Here is a 21,261-nt window from a genome sequence, read left to right as displayed (position 1 = left end):
TAGTAGTATTTCCCCCATGTATATATTAATAGTTCGAGCACTGTAATGATAGTTAGATCGATTGTATGCCCTTGCTTCAAATTGTTTTGGTGTGATATGTTTGTGTTTGTCTCACATGCATATGGGTAGTGTCTTGTCAATAGACCTCATTCTATTCTGATCTCTCCCCTCTGAACCCATCAGATGCCTCCGAGACGTGACCCTGGATTTTCTTTCCCACCGGAGCTCACTCAGTTGATTCAATAGCAGAATACACTGATGCAATTGCTAGTCCAGAACCAAGGCAACAACAACAACAATAACAACAACCCACTGCCACCCCCTCCAGTTGACAACTTAGCCCGTTTTCTGAGGTTACAACCGCTGGTGTTATCCAGTAGCACCGAGCCCATGGTTGCCGATGACTGGCTACGCAGGACTGGAAGGGAGTTGACCATTGCAGGTTGCACAGATGCTAAGAAGGTACGTTTTGCCGCACACCAATTGGATGGACCTGCAGCCTCATCGTGGGAGAATTACACAACCACCTTCCCTATAGCCAATGTTACTTGGGAGAAGTTTCAGCAAGTGTTCCGTACTGCTCATGTCTCAACTGGAGCTATGAGCATGAAGAAGCGTGAGTTTCGCAACTTACGCCAAGGCAACCATACTGTGGGGCAGTACGTGGATGAGTTTAGTAAGTTAGCCCGCTATGCCCCAGATGATGTGGCCACAAATGCCGCGAAGCAAGAGAAGTTTATGGAAGGGCTGTATGATGAGATGAGTATGCAGTTAATGGTGGAGACATTTAACAACTACCGGGAGTTGGTAGATAAGGCTCTTACGATTGAAGGGAAGCAGCAACAGATTGAGAGCCTCAAAATGAAGAATGGACAAGGGAAGTACAATTCAGGAGCTCAGTAGAAACCTCGGTTCACCCCGAACTCGGGAGGATATACCCATAACCATGGAGGACATAACCACAATGGAGGAAGTTCGCATAACCACAGTGGCTCTAGGAATGGAAATGGGAGTGGAGCGAGCAGTGAGAACCGCTCTAACCCAAGCACACCCGCCAAGAAGGACCAAAGTCATGTTACTTGTTTTAAGTGCGGGAAAACTGGACACTATGCCAATGAGTGTCCTGAACTCAAGAATGGAAATGACAATGGAAGCTCTAGGAAGAAGCCCAACCCTTTCAATAAGGGTCAAGTGAACCACATGAACGTGGAGGAGGTTGAAGAGCAGCCAGACGCAGTTATCGGTAAGTTTTTGGTTAAGTCATTTACCGCTCTCGTTCTTTTCGATACTGGTGCATCGCATTCATACATTTCAAGGGGATTTGTGGACAAGTTTAAGTTATCCACCTTAGGCCTTAGGACACCCTTGTTAGTAAGCTCACCAGGAGAAGAGTATATGGCCAGCCACGACGCCCAGATGTTTGAATTTCATTCCCATTTCTTGCATGGGACCTAGAAATTCACCCAAGGACGCACATGTGATTTTTCCACAAACTTTGGTGCACTGGAGCATGTGCTTGTAGTTCAAATTTGAATTATGCACATTAAATGCCCAAAAACTCAATTAATGTATAAAACGGTCAAACGAACCCGGAATAATTCCAAAATTTAGCACGATACTTCTATTTGGTCTAATCTGCCTGTGTAAAAAAATTAAGGCGGGAGAAGGCAGTGTACGTATGTTGTTTCGCACACGGAGGTGACACGTTCCCTCTCGGAACCACGAGCCTTCTTGAGAGAAGCTCCGGTTTGCAAGAAGCTTACACCAAAGCTTGTCCCAATTCGGCCAAAAAAATTACCGCAACATGTTAGTGCCATGTCGACACCATGCCAAGTTTCATGATTTTGAGGCATGTTTTGGATTTACAGGAATTACAAAACCAAGTTTCTCAATCTTTCCGGCCGAGCCACGACGCCCAGATGTTTGAATTTCATTCTCATTTCTTGCATGGGACCTAGAAATTCACCCAAGGACACACATGTGATTTTTCAACCAACTTTGGTGCACTGTAGCATGTGCTTGTAGTTCAAATTTTAGTTATGCACATTAAATGCCTAGAAACTCAACTAATGCATAAAATGGCCAAACGAACCTGGAATAATTCTAAAATTTAGCACGATACTTCTAGTTGGTCTAATCTGCCTTTGTAAAAAAAATAGGGCGAGAGAAGGCAGTGTACGTATGTCGTATCGCACACTGAGGTGACACGTTCCCTCTCGAAACCACAAGCCTTCTCGAGAGAAGCTCCGGTTTGCAAGAACCTTACACCAAAGTTAGCCCAAATTCGGCCAAAAAATTTACCGCAACATGTTGGTGCTATGACATGACACCATGCCAAGTTTCATGATTTTTAGGCATGTTTTGGATTTACAGGAATTAAGAAACCAAGTTTCTCAATCTTTCTGGTCGAGCCACGACGCCCAGATGTTTCAATTTCATTCCCGTTTCTTGCATGGGACCTATAAATTCACTCAAAGACACACATGTGATTTTTCAACCAACTTTGGTGCACTGGAGCATGTGCTTGTAGTTCAAATTTCAATTATGCACATTAACTGCGCAGAAACTCAATTAATGTATAAGAAAGGCCAAACGAACCCGAAATAATTTCAAAATTTAGCACGATACTTCTATTTGGTATAATCTTCCTATGTAAAAAAATTAAGGCGAAAGAATGTAGTGTACGTATGTCATTTTGCACATCGAGGTGACACGTTCCCTCTCGGAACCACAAGCCTTCTTGAGGGAAGCTCCGGTTTGCAAGAAGTTTACACCAAAGCTTGCCCCAATTTGGCCAAAAAATTTACCGCAGCATGTTGGTGCCATGTCATGACACCATGCCAAGTTTCATGATTTTCAGGTGCATTTTGGATTTACAGGATTAAAAAAACCAAGTTTCTCAATCTTTCTGATTGAGCCACGACGCCCAGATGTTTGAATTTCATTCCCATTTCTTGCATGGGACCTATAAATTCACCCAAAAACACACACGTGATTTTTCAACCAAATTTGGTGCACTGGAGCATGTGCTTGTAGTTCAAATTTGAATTATGCACATTAAATGCGCAGAAACTTAATTAATGTATAAAAAAGGCCAAACGAACTCGGAATAATTCCAAAATTTAGCACGATACTTCCATTTGGTCTAATCTTCCTGTGTAAAAAAATTAATGCGGGAGAAGGCAGTGTACGTATGTCGTTTCGCACACGAAGGTGACACGTTCCCTCTCGGAACCACGAGGCTTCTTGAGGGAAACTCCGGTTTGCAAAAAGCTTACACCAAAGCTTGTTCCAATTTGGCCAATAAAATTACCGCAGCATGTTGGTGCCATGTCATGACACCATGCCAAGTTTCATGATTTTTAGGCGTGTTTTGGATTTACAGGAATTAAAAAACCAAGTTTCTCAATCTTTCCGGCTGAGCCACGACGCCCACATGTTTGAATTTCATTCCCATTTCTTGCATGGGACCTATAAATTCACCCAAAGAAACACATGTGATTTTTCAACAAACTATGGTGCACTGGAGCATGTGCTTGTAATTCAAATTTGAATTATGCACAATAAAAATGCCAAACGAACCCGGAATAATTCCAAATTTAAACACGACACTCATGTACTAGTTGCATGTTCACTATACGTAAATGTTCTAGCAATTCAAACACCATCCTTTCCCTCCGTAACACCATTTTGTGTTTCAAAACATAATGAAAAAATTAGGTATACCACAAAGAGTTTACTAGAAAGAATCGTGTGGGATGCGATATAAAATATCTCGGTGCACCGTCTTGTCTGGCTTACGCAGGAAGCTTTGTCGTCTACAGTCCACCGCCCCCGCTTGAACCACACTTGCGCGCCAGTTTCTCGCGGTACCAAGCGAAAAAAATTTGCCACCGCGGAAATATCTATCTCCCAGCCCCCTCCCTCCCACCAAAAGCCACATTTCCACTGTTCCGTGTTGCTTTCCAAGTTCAAACCTTCACTGCTGCTTACTGGTAGCTCAGCCTCCTCGCCGGCGACCCTTCTTCTTGCAGCGCCACCTCCTCATCGACGACCATTCTTCTTGCTGCGCGGCCTCCTCACAGCTGACCCTTCTTCTTGCTGCGCGGCCTCATCGATATGGTCAGGTAATCCACAGCCCACCCACACCATCATCCCCCTTTCCCGTCCCACATGCCCCGACCGAAAGCGCGACACCTTCCACCGAAATCATTGTCCCCCTCCTTCAATTAAGTGCCACCCATAGCCATTTTGCACGCAGTATAACATGGAGCTCAGTAGCATGCGGCCGCACGTGCGCACGAGGTCGCTATGGTTGACATGCATGCCGACTGCCAGATCTTGGAGGAGCACCTCGACTTCGACGCCACTGCCGACACCGCCACACGGTTGTCTACTTTAAAATACAGTTCGTGTTGTTTTCTCCAGGCCACCGCCAGTGCCTTCTAGTGATTTGTCCTCTGTAATGTTAATATGCAATTTGATGTTTAGTTAACAGTTTGGTCCTCTAAAATGTAATGTTCAGTTAACACTTTGGTCCAACAATTGCTACATTTCGTAGTACTATTCTCAAGCAAATCTTTGTTTTGTTAACTTTCTTATCTTCTAGTACATGTTTCTATTCTACAATGTCGTGCTTAGTTAACTATTTTGGTTCATTTGGTCTGCTATCCATTTAACTGTTTGGTTCAGTTCTGCAATTTGATTTTCATTTGCTGTGGGTACAATTTTGTATTGTTATGCATGTGACACCAATCGAATTTGGTTGTACTCAATATATATTCTACTGATAGTATGCAACTCTCAGTTAACCTGATCAAGATCTTCCTTATGTGTGTTGTAGGGAAACAATGGGAGACACTGCGGTTTACCATCGAGGTTTGTTCAAGCATGGTCCTTTGGCTAATATCACATTATTGTGCACTTGTAGAAATCATTCTAATATTTAGGTTTCTTACAATTTGGTCTTGCACATGTAGGTCCTGCTATCAGAGGCTTAGGCCCACTGTTCGACCCATTTTGCACATGGGGAAATGAGATGTCCATGAATACCAGTCAAGAAAAGATTGTTAAGATGAAGAAACTTGCGACGAATAATAGCAAGATCTTTGTTTGCACAATGAAGAAGACATCAGTCAACTATAGGATGGTACTAACTCTTTTACCTTGTTTTACCCCTTGCGCCATTTCAAAATTTATAACAGCGATTTATGCATATCTTTGTTTTCAGTACTTTTCAAAGTAGTTCACCGATGATTACCTCTCAAACAGCCTGCATGGTCAAGAGGCAAGGAAGTTATTCATTCAACACCCACGGTACAATATTGAAGTCTTGCCAAACAGGACGAAGGCTGGGGGCAATTATCCATAGCCACTATCCTAAAGTTGCAAGGACATTCAACATCACTGAAGGCTCAATGTTTGCCTTTCACTTCTGCAGTTTCCCAGATGAGATTCATCTGTCTATTTACCATGTATGATGCTACTTTCCAAAGGTTTTTGACGTTGCATGTGAAACTTGGTGCTGTTGTGTAATGGCTGAAGGAAATATGCCCTAGAGCCAATAATAAAGTTGTTATTTATATTTCCTTATATCATGATAAATGTTTATTATTCATGCTAGAATTGTATTAACCAGAAACTTAGTACATGTGTGAATACATGGACAAATAGAAGGTCCCTAGTATGCGTCTACTTGATTAGCTCATTAATCAAAGATGGTTAAGTTTCCTAGCCATAGACATGTGTTGTCATTTGATGAACGGGGTCACATCGTTAGAGAATGATGTGATGGAAAAGACCCATCCGTTAGCTTAGCACTGTGATCGTTTGGTTTATTGTTATTGCTTCCTTCATGACTTATACATGTTCCTATGACTATGAGATTATGCAACTCCCGAATACCCGAGTAACACTTAGTGTGCTATCAAACGTCACAACGTAACTGGGTGATTATAAAGATACTCTACAGGTGTCTCCGATGGTGCTTGTTGAGTTGGCATAGATCGAGATTAGGATTTGTCACTCCGATTGTCGGAGAGGTATCTCTGGGCCCTCTCGGTAATGCACATCACTATAAGCCTTGCAAGCAATGTGACTAATGAGTTAGTTGTGGGATGAGGCATTACGGAACAAGTAAAGAGACTTGCCGGTAATGAGATTGAACTAGGTATGATGATACCGACGATCGAATCTCGGACAAGTAACATACCGATGACAAAGGGAACAACGTATATTGTTGTGCGGTTTGACTGATAAAGATCTTCATAGAATATGTAGGAGCCAATATGAGCATCCAGGTTCCGCTATTGGTTATTGACCGGAGATGTGTCTCGGTCATGTCTACATAGTTCTCGAACATGTAGGGTCCGCACACTTAACGTTCGATGACGATTTGTATTATGAGTTATGTGATTTGATGACCAAAGTTTGTTCGGAGTCCCGGATGAGATCACAGACATAACAAGGAGTCTCGAAATGGTCAAGACGTAAAGATCGATATATTGTAAGGCTATATTCGGACATCGGAAAGGTTCTGAGTGGTTCGGGTATTTTTCGGAGTACCGGAGAGTTACGGGAATTCACCGAGGGAAGTATTGGGCCTTCATGGGCCTTAGTGGAAAGGAGAGAAGGGCCACAAGGGGAGGCCGTGCCCCCCCCATGGGTTGGTCCGAATTGGACAAGGTAGGGGGTGGCGCCCCCCTCGTTCCTTCTCCCTCTCCTCTCATTCCTTCTTCTCCTACTTGGACTAGGAAAGGGGAAACCTACTCCTACTAGGAGTAGGAAGCCCCCCTTTGGGCGCGCCCCTTATGGTCGGCCCTCCTCATCCTCCCCTCCTTTATATACGGGGGAGGGGGCACCCCATAGACACACAAGTTGATCTTTAGCCATGTGCGGTGCCCCTCCATAGTTTTATACCTCGGTCATATTGTCGTAGTGCTTAGGCGAAGCCCTGCGTCAGTAACTTCATCATCACCGTCAACACGCTGTCGTACTGACATAACTCACCCTTGTCCTCAGCTGGATCAAGAGTATGAGGGACGTCACCGGGCTGAACATGTGCAGATCACGGAGGTGTCGGGCGTTCGGTACTTGATCGGTTGGATCGCGAAGACGTTCGACTACATCAACCATGTTACTTAACGCTTCCGCTTTCGATCTACGAGGGTACGTGGGCACACTCTCCCCTCTCGTTGCTATGCATCCCTAGATAGATCTTGTGTGATTGTAGGATTTTTTTTGAAATACTACGTTCCCCAATTATGGCATCCGAGCTAGGTTTATGTGTAGATGTTATATGCACGAGTAGAACACAAAGAGTTGTGGCCGATAATAGTCATACTGCTTACCAGCATGTCATACTTTGATTCGGCGGTATTTTTGGATGAAGCGGCCCAGACCGACATTACATGACCACATTCATGAGACTGGTTCTACCGTCGTGCTTCGCACACAAGTGGCTAGTGGGTGTCTGTTTCTCCAACTTTACTTGAATCAAGTGTGACTACGCCCGGTCCTTGTTGAACATTAAAACAACAAACTTGACGAAAAATCGTTGTGGTTTTTGATGCGTAGGTAAGAACGGTTCTTGCTAGAAGCCCGTAGCAGCCATGTAAAACTTGAAACAACAAAGTAGAGGACGTCTAACTTGTTTTTGCGAGGTATGTTGTGATGTGATATGGTCAAGACGTGATGAGATATAAATTGTTGTATGAAACGATCATGTTTTGTTAAAGTTATCGGCAACTGGCAGGAGCCTTATGGTTGTCTCTTTATTGCATAAGATGCAAGCACCATATAATTGCTTTACTTTATCGCTATGCGATAGCAATAGTTGCAAAAGCAATAGTTGGCGAGACGACCATGTGACGACACATTGATAAAGATCAAGATGATGGAGATCATGGTGTCATGCCAGTGACGATAGAGATCATGATGGTACTTTGGAGATGGAGATCAAAGGCACAAGATGATGGTGGCCATATCATGTCACATATTTTGATTGCATGTGATGTTTATCTTTTATGCATCTTATTTTTCCTAGTACGACGGTAGCATTATGAGATGATCCCTTACTAAAATTTCAAGGTATAAGTGTTCTCCCTGAGTATGCACCGTTGCGATAGTTCTTCGTGCTGAGACACCAAATGATGATCGGGTGTGATAAGCTCTATGTTCACATACAACGGGTGCAAGCCAGTTTTGCACATGCAGAATACTCGGGTTAAACTTGACGAGCCTAGCATATGTAGATATGGCCTCGGAACACTGAGACCGAAAGGTCGAACATGAATCATATAGTAGATATGATCAACATAGTGATGTTCACCATTGAAAGCTACTCCATCTCATGTGATGATCGGACATGGTTTAGTTGATTTGGATCACGTGATCATTTAGATGACTAGAGGGATGTCTATCTAAGTGGGAGTTCTTAAGTAATATGATTAATTGAACTTTAATTTATCATGAACTTAGTCCTGATAGTATTTTCATAACTATGTTGTAGATCAATAGCTCGCGATGTAGCTCCCCGTTTATTTTTGATATGTTCCTAGAGAAAAACTATGTTGAAAGATGATAGTAGCAATGGTGCGGACTCACTACTAGGGAAAACCCTAGTAGTAGCGTGGGTTTTGGGGCTATTAGCAGCGCGGGCAGCCGCGCTACCAATAAGGCGCTACAGCTAACTGTTAGTAGTAGTGCGGTCTGTACACGCGCTACTACTCTGGACTGTATCAGCAGCGCATTTTCGGAACGCACTACTATTAATTAACTGTAGCGATTTCCTTGCCCCGCGCTACTGCTATATCTTTCATCATTTCCCCATGGCTTCCTACCCCGTTTTAGCTTCAATAAACAGCAATTTCCAGATACTAGGTACTACTAGATATCAATTTCATAAAGCATTATAGGTACTAGGTAGTACTCCCTTGGTTCCAAATTACTCGTTGTGGTTTTAGTTCAAATTTGAACTAAAACCATGACGAGTAATTTGGAACGGAGGGAGTACTAGATAATAATTTCATATATACTCAACATGCATCCTCAAGCAATACAAGGTGATATCGACGATGATCATCATATGTAGTTCTAGATAATATCGACGACGATCATCATATGTAGTTCTACATGATATCGATGATGATCATCATATGTAGTTCTAGATGATATAGCCACACACACATGTAGTTATAGATGATATCGACGACGATCATCATCCTCAAGCCTGGGCGGTGGGTGTTCCTGATAGTAATTAGGATGGCATGTCCAACTCGAAGATTCTTGCCAACGAGGAATCTCTTCCACCCAACCGAGTTTAAGTGTGTGCGGCCGTCTGTGTCCATGCGATAAGTACAGGTGGTGACGGAGCCCCTTGCGGTAAGGCGTAGTCCAGCTGAGCCTTCTTCATCAGGCTCGATACCACAACCCACAGATAGGTTCTTTGGCAAATTCTGAATAAGAAAAACATGTCAATTAATAAATAGCCTCGCACATACTCTTGCAAATATATTTCTATTAAGTCTAGATTTCTACACTATCAAAAGACACAGTACTACCCATTTATACTAACTAATCATGAATTCTACTAATAAGTATATATGGATTATCTACACTATTAATAGTTCATTGGATTCTACACTAATAAGAGCATGTGATCAGACTCTACACTAAAGCATATCATCGACTAGATTCCACAAAGCATATCATTGGACTCTACACTAAGCATATCATCGGATTCACTAAGCATATCATCGAATAATTTGCATTTGTAAGTATAACAATAAAGCACATATATATCATCAAATTACTACAGGCAGTACGTATAACATACCATTTCATGCCGATCGACCATGGTACTTGTCAGGCGGGTCACGAATGGCACCCCGACAAAGTCATCACGTGGCGGAATTATGTCCCATAGGTTGCACACCTCCTCCTCGCTCAGCCTCATTCTTTGAGCTATGATGGCTTCATGAAGTGGGTTCTCATCATCTTCATCGAGTGGGTCCTCATTATCTTCATCATCTTCGTCATCTTCATCATCTTCGTCATCTTCCACCAGGTTGAGATAAATGACAGCCATCTTGGGTCTTTCTGCTCTGAAGGAGAAGCTGATTAACTCACCACTAGTAAGACGCATGTGGGCAAGGAAACGGGCCCATCCATCTCCTCCAATCTGCGACATATTGCATCCTTTCTCGACCTCCATAGTGTACGGACCCCCAGGAGCCTCAAATGTCACAGTGTCTCCTGTCAGCTTGTTTAATTTCAACCTCACATTGCATGGGACGATCTGTGTAAAAAAGCAAAATGACACAATGCAGTAATGCCAACACTAAAAATAAAATAGTTGTTACATTTCATCTAATTTCTTACCGCCGCATGACAAAAACTCGGCTGGAAGTAGATGCCGAACAGCTTGCCAGTTGCAAGGCTGCTGGTGCACCTTGACTTGCACAGTCGACATAGTGGTGGTGGTGGTGGCCACAGTCGACATAGTGGTGGTGGTGGTGGCGCCATTTTCCTAAAGCAATATGAGCAAAGGATTAACAATTCACTTCACAGGAAAGAAAAACAATAACATGTGATATTTTTGGTTCTTCTGCAAGAAGCAATTTTATGGACAAAGCATTTCGGTGGCACCTATTGCCGAAAAAACTTTTCACAAATATCTACCAAATAAGGGTACCAACTACCAAGACATTTCATCTCATCTGGCCCCTATTGCCTAATATAATTGATTAAAAAAACAAGTGGCAAATTTAACTAAATTGGCACCTACATTTTGCCAAAAAATAACTTATTACAAAAAACAAAAGCATCTACCTATCCATGTATAGAAAAATAACAATAAAATGGTGCATACTAAATCAACTAAATCAACTAGCCTACTAAATCCACTAGCATACTAAATCAAAATGTTCTAAATCAACTAAATCAACTAGCCTACTAAATCAACTAAATTAACTAGCCTACTAAATCAACTAAATCAAGATGTTCTAAATCAAGTAAATCAACTACATACTAAATCAACTAAATTAAAATGTTCTAAATCAACTAAATCAACTAGCCTACTAAATCAAAATGTAGCAGGGAGGAGGGGTTGTGGATGGAGGAGGGAGGAGGGAGAAGGAGGGGAAACTCGAGGAGGGAGAAGCGAGTAGGATGGAGGAGGAAGATGGAGCGAGGAGGGGCCAGCCGGCAGCGAGTGGAGGGAGGACAGAGAAGGAAGGCGGAGCGAGGAGGGGCCGGCGAGCGGTGACTAGAGGACGGAGGAGGAGGCTGGTACTGAGTCCAGCGAGGAGGAGGAGGTGGCGGTGGCGCAGATCGGAGGAGGGGCGACGGGGGAGGACCGGTGTGGGGGGTTGAGGGGGAGATCGAGTGAGTGTGTGTGAGTGGATCGGATAGGTCGGAGAGTGGGGGAGATGGAATGGCTTAGCAGTAGCGCGCTATAGCAAAAGGCGCTACTGCTAAACGACCTAGCAGTAGCGCCTTTCACAAAGAGCGAGCTACTGCTATGTGTCAGCATGTAAAAATAGACATAAAAATACATTAATCATCAATGATCTTTTTGTGTACAATCTGATTTGTCAATATGAGTCCTCACCAGTTTAGGAACTGGTGAAGACTCATATTGCGGCCACAAATTTTACACATAGAGTTCAATGAAGACCAAGTGGTTGTGAAAGTTTGAGAAGTAACATATTTAAGGTGGTACAAACTCTCTTCACGAAGCGAGGTGGGACTAATTTTTTTAGTAAACTTAGCAGTAGCGGTTATTGTGTAAATGCGCTACTACTATGGTCCCTAGCAGTAGCGCTCTTCATACAAGCGTGCTACTGCTAGAACTAGCCTCGCGGCGGCGTCGTGGCAATTATAGCAGTAGCGCGTCTTAGAGTGGGCGCGCTACTGATACATTCATTTCAGCAGCGAGGTTTGTGCACGAGCGCTACTGCTAGTTAGCAGCAGCGCCTTATTTTAAAGCACGCTGCTGGTAAGATTCTGTGTATAGGCTTTTCCCTAGTAGTGACTAGGTCCGTGATCTAAGGATTATCCTCATTAGTGCATAGAAGAATTATGTCCTTGATGCACTGCTAGGTGACAGACCTATTGCAGGAGCAGATGCAGACGTTGTGAATGTTTGGCAAGCTCGGTATGATGACTACTTGATAGTTCAGTGCGTCATGCTTTACGGCTTAGAACCGGGACTTCAAAAACGCTTTGAACGCCATGGAGCATATAAGATGTTCCAAGAGCTGAAATTGGTATTTCAGACTCATGCCCCAGTAGAGAGGTATGAGACCTCTGACAAGTACTTTTCCTACAAGATGGAGGAGAATAGCTCAACCAGTGAGCATGTGCTCAGATTGTCTGAGTACTACAATCACTTGAATCAAGTGGGAGTTAATCTTCTAGACAAAATAGTGATTGACAGAGTTCTCTAGTCACTATCACCAAGTTATTGGAATTTCGTGATGAACTATAATATGCAAGGGATGACAAAAATGATTCACGAGCTCTTCGTGATGCTGAAATCGACAAAGGTAGAAATCAAGAAAAGCATCAAATGTTGATGGTTGACAAGACCACTAGTTTCAAGTAAAAGGGCAAGGGAAAGAATGGGAACTTCAAGAAGAATGACAAACAAGTTGCCACTCCCATGAAGAAGCCCAAAGATAGACCCAAGCCTGAAACCGAGTGCTTCTACTACGAAAGAAATGGTCACTGGAAGCAGAACTGCCCCGAATACTTGACGGATAAGATGGCAAAGTGAACAAAAGTATATATGGTATACATGTTATTGATGTGTACTTTACTAGTGTTCATAGTAGCCCCTGGGTATTTGATATTGGTTCAGTTGCTACGATTAGTAACTTGAAACATGAATTACAAAATGAACTAAGACTAGTTGAGGGCAAGGTGACGATGTGTGGTGGAAGTGATTCCAAGGTTGATAAGATCACCATCGCACATTCCCTTTACCTTCGGGATTAGTGTTGAACCTAAAATAAATGTTATTTGGTGTTTGTGTTGAGCATAATATGATTGGATCATGTTTATTGCAATATGGTTATTCATTTAAGTTAAAGAATAATTGCTATTCTATTTACATGAATAATATCTTCTGAGGTCATACACCCAAGGTGAATGGTTTACTGAATATCGATCGTAGTGATACACATATTCATAATATTGATACCAAAAGATGCAAATTTGATAATGATAGTGCAACATATTTGTGGCACTGCCGTTTAGGTCATATTGGTGTAAGGCGCATGAAGAAACTCCATACTGATGGGCTTTTGGAATCACTTGATTATGAATCTCTTAATGCTTGTGAACCATGCCTCATGGGCAAGATGACTAAGACTCCGTTCTCCGGAACAATGCAGCAAGTAACTGACTTATTAGAAATAATACATACTGATGTATGCGATCCAATGAGTGTTGAAGCTCGCGGAGGGTATCGTTATTTTCTGACCTTCATAGATGATTTCAGCAGATATTGGTATATCTACTTGATGAAACATAAGTCTGAAACATTTGAAAAGTTCAAAGAATTTCAGAGTGAAGTGGAAAATCATCGTAACAAGAAAATAAAGTTTCTATGATCTGATCGTGGAGGTGAATATTTGAGTTACGAGTTTGGTATTCATTTGAAACAATGCGGAATAGTTTCACAACTCACGCCACCCGGAACACCACAGTGTAATGGTGTGTTCGAACGTCATAAACGTACTTTATTAGATATGGTGTGATTTATGATGTCTCTTACCGATTTACCACTACCGTTTTGGGGTTATGCATTAGAGACAGCTGCATTCACGTTAAATAGGGCACCATCTAAATCCATTGAGACGACACCATATGAACTGTGGTTTAGCAAGAAACCTAAGCTGTCGTTTCTTAAAGTTTGGGGCTATGATGCTTATGTGAAAAAGCTTCAACCTGATAAGCTCGAACCCAAATCGGAGAAATGCGTCTTCATAGGATACCCAAAGGAAACTGTTGGGTACACCTTCTATCACAGATCCGAAGGCAAGATTTTCCTTGCTAAGAATGGATTCTTTCTACAGAATGAGTTTCTCTCGAAAGAAGTGAGTGGGAGGAAAGTAGAACTTGATGAGGTAACCGTACCTTCTCTCGAACTTGAAAGTACTTAATCAGAGAAATATGTTCCTGTGATGCCTACACCAACTAGAGAGGAAGTTATTGATGATGATCATGAAACTTCGGATCAAGTTACTAAAGAACTTCATAGGTCAACCAGAGCACGATCCGCACTAGAATGGTACGGTAATCCTGTACTGGAAGTCGTGTTACTAGACCATGATGAACTTACGAACTATGAGGAAGCGATGACGAGCCCATATTTCGCAAAATGGCTTGAGGCCATGAAATCTGAGATGGGATCCATGTATGAGAACAAAGTATGGACTTTGGTGGACTTTCCCAATGATCGGCAAGCCATAGAGAATAAATGGATCTTCAAGAGGAAGACGGACGCTGATAGTAGTGTTACTATCTACAAAGCTTGAATTGTTGAAAAACAGTTTTGACAAGTTCAAGGTGTTGACTACGATGAGATTTTATCATTCCTAGCGATGCTTAAGTCTGTCCGAATCATGTTAGCACATTGCCACATTTTATGAAATCTGGCAAATGGATATCAAAACTACATTCCTTAATGGATTTCTTAAAGAAGAGTTGTATATGATGCAACCAGAAGGTTTTGTCAATCCTAAAGGTGCTAACAAAATGTGCAAGCTCCAACGATCCATCTATGGACTGGTGCAAGCATCTCAGAGTTGGGATATACGCTTTGATAAGTTGATCAAAGCATATAGTTTTATATAGACTTGCGGTGAAGCCTGTATTTACAAGAAAGTGAGTGGGAGCACTACAGCCTTTCTGATAAGTATATGTGAATGACATATTGTTGATCGGAAATGATGTAGAATTTTCTGGAAAGCATAAAGGAGTGTTTGAAAGGATTTTTTCAAAGAAAGACCTCGGTGAAGCTGCTTAAGTATTGGGCATCAAGATCTATAGAGATAGATCAAGATGCTTGATAAAGATTTTTCAATGATTACATACCTTGACAAGATTTTTGAAGTAGTTCAAAATGGAACATTCAAAGAAGGAGTTCTTGCCTGTATTGCAAGGTGTAAAGTTGAGTAAGACTCAAAACATGACCACGGCAGAAAATAGAAAGAGAATGAAAGTCATTCCCTATGCCTCAGCCATAGGTTCTATAAAGTATACTATGTTGTGTACCAAACCTATTGTGTACCTTTCCATGAGTTTGGCAAGGGGATACGATATTGATCCAGGAGTGGATCACTTGACAGCGGTCAAAATTATCCTTAGAAGACTAAGGAGATATTTCTCGGTTATGGAGGTGATAAAGAGTTCGTCGTAAAGAGTTACGCCAATGCAAGCTTTTGCACTGATCTGGATGACTCTAAGTCTCGATCTAGATACATATTGAAAGTGGGAGCGATTAGCTAGAGTAGCTCTGTGCAGAGCATTGTAGACATAGAAAATTTGCAAAATACATACAGCTCTGAATGTGGCAGACCCGTTGACTAAACTTCTCTCACAAGCAAAACATGATCACTCTTTGGGTGTTAATCACATAGCAATGTGAACTAGATTATTGACTCTAGTAAACCCTTTGGGTATTAGTCACATGGAGATGTGAACTAATCACATAAAGATGTGAACTATTGGTGTGAAATCACATGACGATGTGAACTAGATTATTGACTCTAGTGCAAGTGGGAGACTGAAGGAAATATGCCCTAGAGGCAATAATAAAGTTGTTATTTATATTTCCTTATATCATGATAAATGTTTATTATTCATGCTAGAATTGTATTAACCGGAAACTTAGTACGTGTGTGAATACATAGACAAACAGAGTGTCCCTAGTATGCCTCTACTTGACTAGCTCGTTAATCAAAGATGGTTAAGTTCCCTAGCCATAGACATGTGTTGTCATTTGATAAACGGGATCACATCATTAGAGAATGATGTGATGGACAAGACCCATCCGTTAGCTTAGCACTATGATCATTTAGTTTATTGCCATTGCTTTCTTCATGAGTTATACATGTTCCTGTGACTATGAGAATATGCAACTCCCGAATACCGGAGGAACACTTAGTGTGCTATCAAACATCACAACGTAACTGGGTGATTACAAAGATGCTCTACACGTGTCTCCGTTGATGTTTGTTGAGTTGGCATAGATCGAGATTAGGATTTGTCACTCCGATTGTCGGAGAGGTTTCTCTAGGCCCTCTTGGTAATGCACATCAATATAAGCCTTGCAAGCAACGTGACTAATGATTTAGTTGCGGAATGATGCATTACGGAATGAGTAAAGAGACTTGCCGGTAATGAGATTGCACTAGGTATGATGATACCGACGATCGAATCTCGGATAAGTAACATACCGATGACAACAGGAACAACGTATATTGTTGTGCGGTTTGACCGATAAAGATCTTCGTAGAATATGTAGGAGCCAATATGAGCATACATGTTTTGCTATTGGTTATTGACCGGAGATGTGTCTCGGTCATGTCTACATAGTTCTCGAACCCGTAGGGTCCGCACGCTTAACGTTCGTTGGCGATTTGTATTATGAGTTATGTGATTTGATGACCGAAGTTTGTTCAGAGTCCCGGATGAGATCATGGACATGACGAGGAGTATCGAAATGGTCGATACGTAAAGATCGATATATTGGAAGGCTATATTCAGACACCGGAAAGGTTCTGAGTGGTTCGGATATTTTCCGGAGTACAGGAGAGTTACGGGAATTCACAAGGGGAAGTATTGTGCCTTCATGGGCCTTAGTGGAAAGGAGAGAAGGGACACAAGGGGAGGCCATGCCCCCCCTATGGGCTGGTCCGAATTGGACTAGGGAGGGGGCGGCGCCCCTCTCTTTCCTTCTCCCTCTCCTCTCCTTCCTTCTTCTCCTACTTGGACTAGGAAAGTGGGGAAACCTACTCCTACTTGGAGTAGGAATCCCCCCTTTGGGCGCGCCCCTTATGGCTGACCCTCCTCCTCCTCCCCTCCTTTATATATGGGGGAGGGGGCACCCCATAGACACACAAGTTGATCTTTAGCCATGTGCGGTGCCCCCCTCCATAGTTTTACACCTCGGTCATATTGTCGTAGTGCTTAGGTGAAGCCCTGCATCAGTAACTTCATCATCACCGTCAACACGCTGTCGTGCTGATAGGACTCACCCTTGGCCTCAGCTGGATCAAGAGTACGAGGGACGTCACCGAGCTGAACATGTGCAGATCACGGAGGTGCCGTGCTTTCGGTACTTGATCGGTTGGATTGCGAAGACGTTCGACTACATCAACCGCGTTACTTAACGCTTCCGCTTTCGATCTACGAGGGTATGTGGACACACTCTCCCCTCTTGTTTCTATGCATCCCTATATAGATCTTGCGTGATCATAGGAATTTTTTTAAATACTACGTTCCCCAACAATGGCGTAACTGAGTGCCGAAGTTATCTGATGTAATTCGATTATGAAATCCTAGTTGTTGTTATACGGATATGAAATATATGGTGTGTTTTATAAGAAATATCAATTTGATTAGTACATGGATTATCAATAATAGTCTAATTACCCTGCTTATTGGGGTTTTCTATTGCAGACGGTTACTCAGACAGCACCGTGGGCGATGAACTCAAATAACCCGCACGGTTTCTAGAAAGTAGGCGTGTTCGATCAACTAACAATCACACACGGCTTCTGGCAGTGAACTATTTGCATTAGGCCACCTTGCACAAACGTTTCCACACAAAGAACTGTGTGTGATATACATACGAACGGAAATGATTTTCTGGGATTCATCGTGTGGGATGTACATACCTATGGAAATGATTGGGTTTCGATGCCTCGCCCGATCGCACACGAGCTCATTTGGTGTCCCAGGAGGCCCTATCCCTGATGGTTTTTGGGTCGTCTGGGAATGACCCCCTATCACCCACACTCATTAGGCGACGGTTACAAATGTCGTCACGGAAAGGGGTTAAAAACCATTTGTATAGCATGTAGTTGTACCAGTGTAAATGGTAGTTTCTAAATTTAATAGTATGGTAGTAGTTCTACTCTATTTTTCTTTCTTTTAGCAGAGGAGAGCCAAATTGGATGTCCTAGTGGGGCAAGAATTTCTTGTCCACACAGATTAAAGTATGAGCATGAACATGATGCTACCATACATGATGTGTACATGGATTACCGTTCTAGTCCACTGGACCAACTTACCGTCTCGGAGTTACCTTGTAACCTCCCTCGGTATCTTACCAACGTGATCATCACTTAATCACAACAAAAGTAATCAAAGTGATCTTCACCCGATCACCAACTTCTACATGTGCCATATTGGTGTTATTAAGTGTGCAGGTTAATTATTTCTATTGACCCATAGTGAGACCTACTATGAACTATGTCTAGGACCAAGGACACGGCTATCGATAGATTATACACTCTGCAGAGGTTAGTACACTGTACCCACACCATGGAGCTCATGGCCTCGTGCTCCCATTCGGGTGTACCAATGATGTTCCAACAAAACCAATCTATTGCATGACACCCTCCCGGGCACTCTGACAAACTCCCCTTTGGGCTATGTCATGGGTAGCCCTGATGTCAACTTGTGACATCCGCCACCTATGTGGCAGTCACCGTCGTGGCAAAACTAAAACATAATCGTTCCAAACGGGGAGATCGGTACTATAAAACTCAGGAACACAAGGTTATGATCGCCTACCGGTCCTGGGTAGCGAAAGCGCATAACCTTCCCTAGTTGGAGGCACCGACGAGAGGCATGACAATAGACCGAATTAGGGCCTCCCCGTCCAGGCAAGTGTGGTTGTGATACGTCCGTTTTGCATCATGTTTACCTACTGTTATTTATATTGTTTTTATGTATAATAATGCTTTTTGGAGTATTTATAATGCCTTTTCTCTCATATTATGCAAGGTACACACAACGAGGGAGAATACCGGCAGCTGGAATTCTGGACTTGAAAAGGCTACGTCAGGCTACCTATTCTACAAAACTCCAAATGAGCTGAAACTTTATAGGGAATTTTTATGGAATATATAAGAAATATTGGAGCCAATAAATACCAGAGGGGGCCACTAGGTGGGCATAACCCACCTGGGTGCGCTAGGAGGCCCACTCGCGCCCTGGTGGGTTGTGCCCTCCTCGGCCCACCTCTGGTGCCCCTCTTGTGGTATATAAGTCATTTTGACTTAGAAAAATAAGGAGAGGACTTTCAGGACAAAGCATTGTCGTCTCAAGGCGGAACTTGGGCAGGAGCAGTTTTTCCCTTCGGCGGAGCGATTCCGCCGGGGGAACTTCCCTCCCGGAGGGGGAAATCATCGTCATCATCATCACCAACAACTCTTCCATCTTGGGGAGGGCAATCTCCATCAACATCTTCAACATCACCATCTCCTCTCAAACCCTAGTTCATCTCTTGTGTTCAATCTTTGTACCGGAACTATAGATTGGTACTTGTGGGTGACTAGTAGTGTTGATTACATCTTGTAGTAGATTACTATATGGTTTATTTGGTGGAAGATTATATGTTCAGATCCATTATGCTACTTAATACCCCTCTAATCTTGAGCACGATTATAATTTGTTAGTACTTACTTTTGTTCTTGAGGTCACGGGAGAAATCTTGTTGCAAGTAATCATGTGAATTTTATATGTGCTCGATATTTTGATGGTATGTATGTTATGATTCCCTTAGTGGTGTCATGTGAACGTCGACTACATGACACTTCACCATATTTGGGCCTAAGGGAATGCATTGTGGAGTAGTTATTAGATGATGGGTTGCGAGAGTGATAGAAGCTTAAACCCTAGTTTGTGTGTTATTTCGTAAGGGACTGATTTGGATCCAAAAGTTTAATGCTATGGTTAGAATTTATTCTTAATACTTTTCTCGTAGTTGAGGATGCTTGCGAGGGGGTTAATCATAAGTAGGAGGTTAGTTCAAGTAAGAACAGCACCTAAGCACCGGTCCACCCACATATCAAATTATCAAAGTAGCGAACACAAATCAAACCAACATGATGAAAATGACTAGATGAAATTCCCCGGTACCCTCAAGAATGCTTTGCTTATCATACGAGACCATTTTGGCTTGTCCTTTGCCTCAAAAGGATTGGGATACCTTGCTGCACCTTTGTCACTACTATCGTTACTTGCTCGTTACAAATTATCTTGCTATCAAACTACTTGTTACATATAATTTTAGTTCTTGCAGAGAATACCTTGCTAAAAACCACTTGTCATTTCCTTCTGCTCCTCGTTGGGTTTGACACTCTTACTTATCGATGTTGGGAAACATAGCATGGAAAACGTAGCATGGAAAAACGTAGCATAGAAACGAGGGGGAGAGTGTGTCTACGTACCCTCATAGACCGAAAGCAGAAGCATTTTACAACGTGGTTGATGTAGTCGAACTTCTTCTAGCTCTGACCGATTAAGCACCAAACGTACGGCAGCTCCGAGTTCTGCACACGTTCAGCTCGGTGACGTCCCTCGCCCTCTTTATCCAGCAAGGTGTCGGGGTAGTAGATCAGTTCCATCAGCACGACAGCGTGGTGACGGTGATGTTGAAGTGATTCTCGCAAGGCTTCGCCTAAGAACCGCAAAACTATGACCGGGGGTGCAAACTGTGGAGGGGACGGCCGCACACGACTAACAATTGATGTAGTGTGTTCTAGGCGCCACCTTCCCCATATATATATATATATATGTATGTATGTATGTATGTATGTATGTATATATATGTGTGGGGGGGGGAGGGGAATGGGAGAGGCCAAGAGGCGCCCAAAGGCTGGCCGCCGGCCCCCTTGGGGTTTCCTTGCCCTGCGCCCCCCTGCCATATTTGATGAAGGGGGAAGAGAGAAGGAAGTGGGAATCCTAATCCACACTTGCCTTTCTCCCTTCCCCTTTCCTTTTCCATCCCTGGCTAGCCCATATGTGGGGCACACTAGCCCCTTGTGGCTGGTGTGTTTCCCCTCTTGGCCTATAAGGCCCATATCTTTTACCGGGGGTGCTCGGAACCCCTTCCGGTGACCCGATATGTACCCAGTACCCTCCGGAACACTTTTGGTGTCCGAATACTATCGTCCTACATATTAATCTTTACGTATCGACCATTTCGAGACTCCTCGTCATGTCCGTGATCTCATCTGG

The sequence above is a fragment of the Triticum urartu genome, chromosome 3 (genome assembly GCF_003073215.2).
Source record: "Triticum urartu cultivar G1812 chromosome 3, Tu2.1, whole genome shotgun sequence".
Classification (NCBI taxonomy): domain Eukaryota; kingdom Viridiplantae; phylum Streptophyta; class Magnoliopsida; order Poales; family Poaceae; genus Triticum; species Triticum urartu.
This window is presented reverse-complemented; position numbering follows the sequence as displayed.